Source organism: Bubalus kerabau, chromosome 22 (genome assembly GCF_029407905.1).
Source record: "Bubalus kerabau isolate K-KA32 ecotype Philippines breed swamp buffalo chromosome 22, PCC_UOA_SB_1v2, whole genome shotgun sequence".
Taxonomy (NCBI): Eukaryota; Metazoa; Chordata; class Mammalia; order Artiodactyla; family Bovidae; genus Bubalus; species Bubalus kerabau.
In genome coordinates this window covers 8,888,341-8,893,836 of record NC_073645.1, presented here as the reverse complement: position 1 = coordinate 8,893,836, position 5,496 = coordinate 8,888,341, and the positions used below count along the sequence as shown (strand labels likewise).

Below are 5,496 nucleotides of genomic sequence, written 5' to 3'. Positions count from 1 at the left end.
TCATGGCTTATAAAAACATCTTCAGAAATCTTCCTCTTTCTTTGTGGAGTTTGACCATAAATCTTTTATGTGGGAAAAATGTGATCTGAAAAATGAAATCCAGGCGATACTAGTGGTTATGGCCCTAAACAGGAGTGACTTATGTCAAAGACCAGTTGTATTTTATATCAAAGCCTGAAATATGAAATTATGAATTAAGATGGAATGCATTTCTGTTGAATTTGGAAACAGAATAGAGGAATATTATGCACCAGCATTCACAGCGCTGTAGTATGATTTCAGTGCACACAAGATCTTAGTACCAGTGTAGAACCTGTGCCCCCTGCATGGGGAGCGTGGAGTCTTAACCACTAGACTGCCAGGGAAGTCCCTACCTGACCTGAATTTTAAAAAATGGATATCTGAATTCTCAATGTTAATGCCATTGTGAGCAAATTCCATATATCTACAACTTCAAAAATCAACAGTGAAATGCTTCTAAAGATGAGAAATTTCAGCTTAAAGAAGGTGAGGCAAGTTCCTGTGAAAATTAATCTTAAATCAAAATAATCCTTGGGAAGAAAAAACAGCTGCTGTGACCCTTCCAGACTAGTCTTCAGAGTTTCATAATTTTGGAATTAACTTGTTTTGAAGAGAGTATTGATCATCAGGCATTTTTATAACTATTTTTTTAAGAAAAATATTTGTGATTTTGCATGTTTTTCTTTTGAGATGAATTTGTTTTGCTGCTAATTTTGAAGCCCCACTGGTTCCTTTAAGTCTTTCAGACAGGTCACAGCAGACTGGCTGTCAATAAAAGAGCAATTTGTCTTTTAAACTTAAGGCACTAAACAGCTCCTTTGCTGACACTGTCTATTGATTGCAGCCTGAAGACTTTTGCCCTTTCTTTTCAGAAAGCCTTAAGGCCATTGCTTTGTGTTGTTAACAAAGCTAAATTCTGCTCTGTTCCTTTTGCATAACTCTAACATTCACTACAAAAAGTTGCATTTTTTCTTCTGGATATTTCACCCCACAATTGTTAGGGAATTACACATTTCTATAAACTGGAGTTTTCTTGTGCATAAGTGCTAGTTGCTTCAGTCATGTCCAAGTCTTTGAGACCCTATTTGTAGCCTGCCAGTTTCCTTGGTCCATGGAATTCTCCAGGAATTCTCCATGCCCTCTGGAGAAGGACATGGCAACTCACTCTAGCTGAGTTTTCTTAGTAGATTGTTGTAAAAATAGTTGTTATTTTTTCCATTAGTTTCAAATTAAGCTGAATTTGAAAAGGACCATTTTGGTGCTTTTGGTGTTGACATATATTTTAAGGAAAGGCATGAGACCTTTTGATATGCAAATGGGTCACGATAAGTTAGGAAACACTTAGGGTAGTATAATAATCATCTGAGACATTTCAAATTGTGTTGGAGCCAAAGAAAATGTAGTATAAATGTGCTATCTCTTAAGGCTTCTTTTTTGGTAGTGATGCAAGACACTACTGTTCACGTTTTCATTGGCCAAAGAGAGTTGCATGGCTGTGTCAAAATTCAAGTGAACAAAAAAAGTTTAATTCTGGTATACGCTCATGAGGAGAAAATAAAAATATTCATAATTAGTCCTAATGAATGAAAGGAGAATCTAAGTTCTTGTTCGTGGAACCAAAGTATGAACTTCACAAGCACACAAACACTCATGGTAGTAAGGGAATAGAATTTATTAAAGAGAAGGAAAGTATAAACCTCTCAGCATAGACACTGAAAGCGGGTAGAGTCCCTCAAAGGAGAGATTTACAGCAGTTTTATATCTTTAATCTGTACATTTTTGATTGCCTCCTGTCCTTAAAATGTGTTATTTTTAGCCAATCATTTTAAAGATAAAGACCCTTAACATCTTCTGGTTTCTCTTGATTCTCAAATTAAGTTGCCACCCTTTTTCATGCCCCCTGGCCATTTTACAATGGACCAGATGTGTGAGTTTAAGATTAATTATCACCTGTTGTTTCTCCCTTAGGCATATGGAACAGATGTTAATTACTGCCCTTCCCTGGATCTGAGTGCTGATAATTTGTCAGACCAAGGACACATTTGAGGAATTCAGGGCAAAGGGTATATATAGCTTTAGGTTAATACAGTGAGATGCTAATGAAAACAAGACTGAAGTCTCAGAGTCCTACACTGACTGCCTAATAATTTCTACCTCATGAGCACCACAGAAATCATGCCTACATTTTGGTATTCATATTTTAAGAAAATGTCCCTTTTGAAGAATTTGAGACATGAGGAATTCTTTTCTGAGTTCTTCACATTCATGATTCGATAGAAGAATTATTTAGATCTATTTAAAGAAGATTATTATATACATGCTGCTGCTGCTGCTAAGTCACTTCAGTCATGTCCGACTCTGTGCGACCCCATAGACGGCAGCCCACCAGGCTCCCCCATCCCTGGGATTCTCCAGGCAAGAACACTGGAGTGGGTTGCCATTGCCTTCTCCAATGCATGAAAGTGAAAAGTGAAACTGAAGTCGCTCAGTCGTGTCCAACTCTTAGTGACCCCATGGACTGCAGCCTATCAGGCTCCTCCATTCATGGGATTTTCCAGGCAAGAGTACTGGAGTGGGGTGCCATTGCCTTCTCCGATCATATACATAGACTGTAACAAACTTTTCTTGATAAATTAGCATCTGTTAAATGTCCTGATAACTCTATCTGTCCAATCTGGATGCCATTATCTTGTTAGAGCTAATAATTTGGTTAATCTGGTTTGACAACAAAACTAATCCTTTAAGGAATTCTTTAACTTGAAACTTTAATAACCATGAAGGATTAGTTGAGCATCATTAGACACAGTCTATAATGAGAACTTTACATAGTATACTGAATGAGTTAAATTGATATGTCTCAAGTTATAGCGAATAGTTGAACAACACAGTTTTGTGTTCCAAAGCTCCATTTATATTTGGATTTTAAAACATAAGTGTATACTGAAGTACCACCTGGTCTGTGGTTGACTGAATCTAGAGAGGTAGAGCCATGAATATTGAGGGCCAATTGTAAAGTTATATGCAGATTTTCGACTGTGCAGGGATGGGCACCCCTAACCACAACATTGTTCAAAGATCAGCTGTAGAGCATATGCAGACTAGTCCTTATTTAAAACTTCACATTTTATAAATCATAGGTTGCAGATTCATAAATCTTCTCTGATTTCACCATTTTAGTTGTATAGTTAGTTCTTCTCTGAGTATTATGCTATTATCTATTTTTTCTGAAATTGATACTTTTTTCCTACTGAAGAAAAGTTTTTAATCTAGTTTGTGTGTGTGTGTGTGTGTGTGTGTGTTACTCACTCAGTAATGTCCGACTCTTTGCGACCCCATGGACTGTAGCCCACCAGGCTCCTTTGTCCGTGGGATTCTCCAGGCAAAAATACTGGAGTGGGTTGCCATTGTGGTTCTCAAATTTGATTGAGCATTAGAATATCCTAGGGAACTTTCTACACTCTTTTCCTGAAGTTGTAGCTAAAGCAATTCCCAGAGAGTAGATTTTAGATGGAGTCTGCAATTTGTATTACTCAGGAGATGCTGATGGTGTCTTTAACTAAATACATCACATATTATTAGTGATATATACTTATTAATTATTGAACAGCAAACTAAAACTCAAGCAAGCAGCAAATGTACAGAAACTTTTCACAGTGAGACCAAGGTTACACCAATTTAGTTTTTACTAATAATGTGATGTTGCAAAAATTAAAGTATTGTCTTTACAGGTGCTTGAAAGAGGTAAATAGCATAATGTATGTAAAATGCATTTCTTTGCAAGCAGCAAGCTTTTAAACAATTATTGGCTTGTATTGCAATAGTTCTTGTGAGCTGATATTGTTTGACAATTTTTATTTTTATCTTTCTTAAAAAATAAGTTTCAGGAGTACAGCATTATGATTTGACATCTATGTGCACTACAGAGTGATCATCACTACAAATGTAGTTGCCATACATCGTCTCCTTCACCCAATTTACCCACCCTTCTTCATTTCCCCTCGGGTGATCACTGATCTAAAGCAATGGCAAACCTAGATGGTGTGTTGAAACGCAGAGAAAATACTCGGCCAATAAAGGTCTGTATAGTTAAGGCTATGGTCTTCCCAGAGGTTATGCATGATTGTGAGAGCTGGACTATAAAGAAGGTGGAATGCCAAAGCATTGTTGCCTTTGAACTGTGGTGCTGGAGAAGACTCCTGAGAGTCCCTTGGACAGCAAGGAGATCAAACCAGTCAATTTTAAGGGAGATAAACCCTGAATGTTCACTGGAAGGATTGATGCTGAAGTGGAAGCTCCAGTATTTTGGTCATCTGATGCGAGCAAATGACTCATTGGAAAAGTTCCTAATGCTGGGAAACATTGAGAGCAGAAAGAAAAGAGGATGTCAGAGGATGAGATGCTGGACACCATTACTGATACAATGAACATGAACTTGGGCTAACTCTAGGAGATGGTGAGGGACGGGAAGGGCTGGCGTGCTGCAATCCATGGGGTTGCAAAGAGTTGGACATGACTGGACAACTAAACAACAACCACTAATCTGTTCTCTGTTTTTTGTTTGTTCATTTGTTTTGTTTTTAGATTCCACATATGTGTGAAATCATAAGGTATTTTTCTTTCTCTATCTGATTTAACTTCACATAATACTTTCAAGGTCCATCCATGTAAATAGCAGGATTTGATTCTTTTTTTATGGTTGAGTAGTAGCCCATTAGCGGGCTTCCCTGGTGGCTCAGAGGTTAAAGCATCTGCCTGGAATGTAGGAGACCCAGGTTCGATCCCTGGGTCGGGAAGATCCCCAGGAGAAGGAAATGGCAACCCACTCCATTACTCTTGCCTGGAGAATCCCATGGAGGGAGGAGCCTGGTAGGCTACAGTCCATGGGGTCGCTAAGAGTTGGACACGACTGAGCGACTTCACTTCACTCACTAGTAGCCCATTAGAACCATTGCCTTTCTTGCCTTCACCTAAGTGTTTCATAATCTCTTTTTTACATCCTCTCCTGCCACTGTCCACCTTTACCACAGTGCTCTAGGCACAAAGTTTTTGCTACTTCTTTAATACTCCAAGAAAAAGCTTTACTTTGGGTCTTTGTCTTTGTTTTCCTTTCGTTTGCGATCTCATTACCGAGATTTCTGAATTCTGCTTCTTTCCCTACTTCAAGAGTCTACTGAAATATTAAGATTTTTGTTGGTATTTTCTTGACTATCTGATTTTAAATGGCAACTTTCAATTCCTTTTTTCCCTATTTCAGCTTTATTTTCCTCCATAGCATGTCTCAGTGCTTGAAAGAATTATCCATTTATTTATTTTCCCTTGTTTCTCCCTTATTTTCCCTTATTTAAGAAAAAATACCCCATGAAGCAGGAAGTTCTATCCCCAGGTTTTTTTTTTTTTCCCTTAAAAAAAGCTAGGTATAATTTTATGTTTAATAAAATGTTCATGGCTACAGGAATAAATGGATAAATTAATTAA

General features: G+C 37.7%; 1 non-coding gene across 1 annotated transcript; it reads left to right on the top strand.

The window, feature by feature from the left end:
• Positions 1-4,742: 4,742 nt before the first annotated feature.
• On the top strand, positions 4,743-4,814 carry TRNAS-GGA (transfer RNA serine (anticodon GGA)). The gene has a single exon. It is a non-coding gene; the product is annotated as a tRNA-Ser (tRNA).
• The last annotated feature ends 682 nt before the right edge of the window (positions 4,815-5,496 follow it).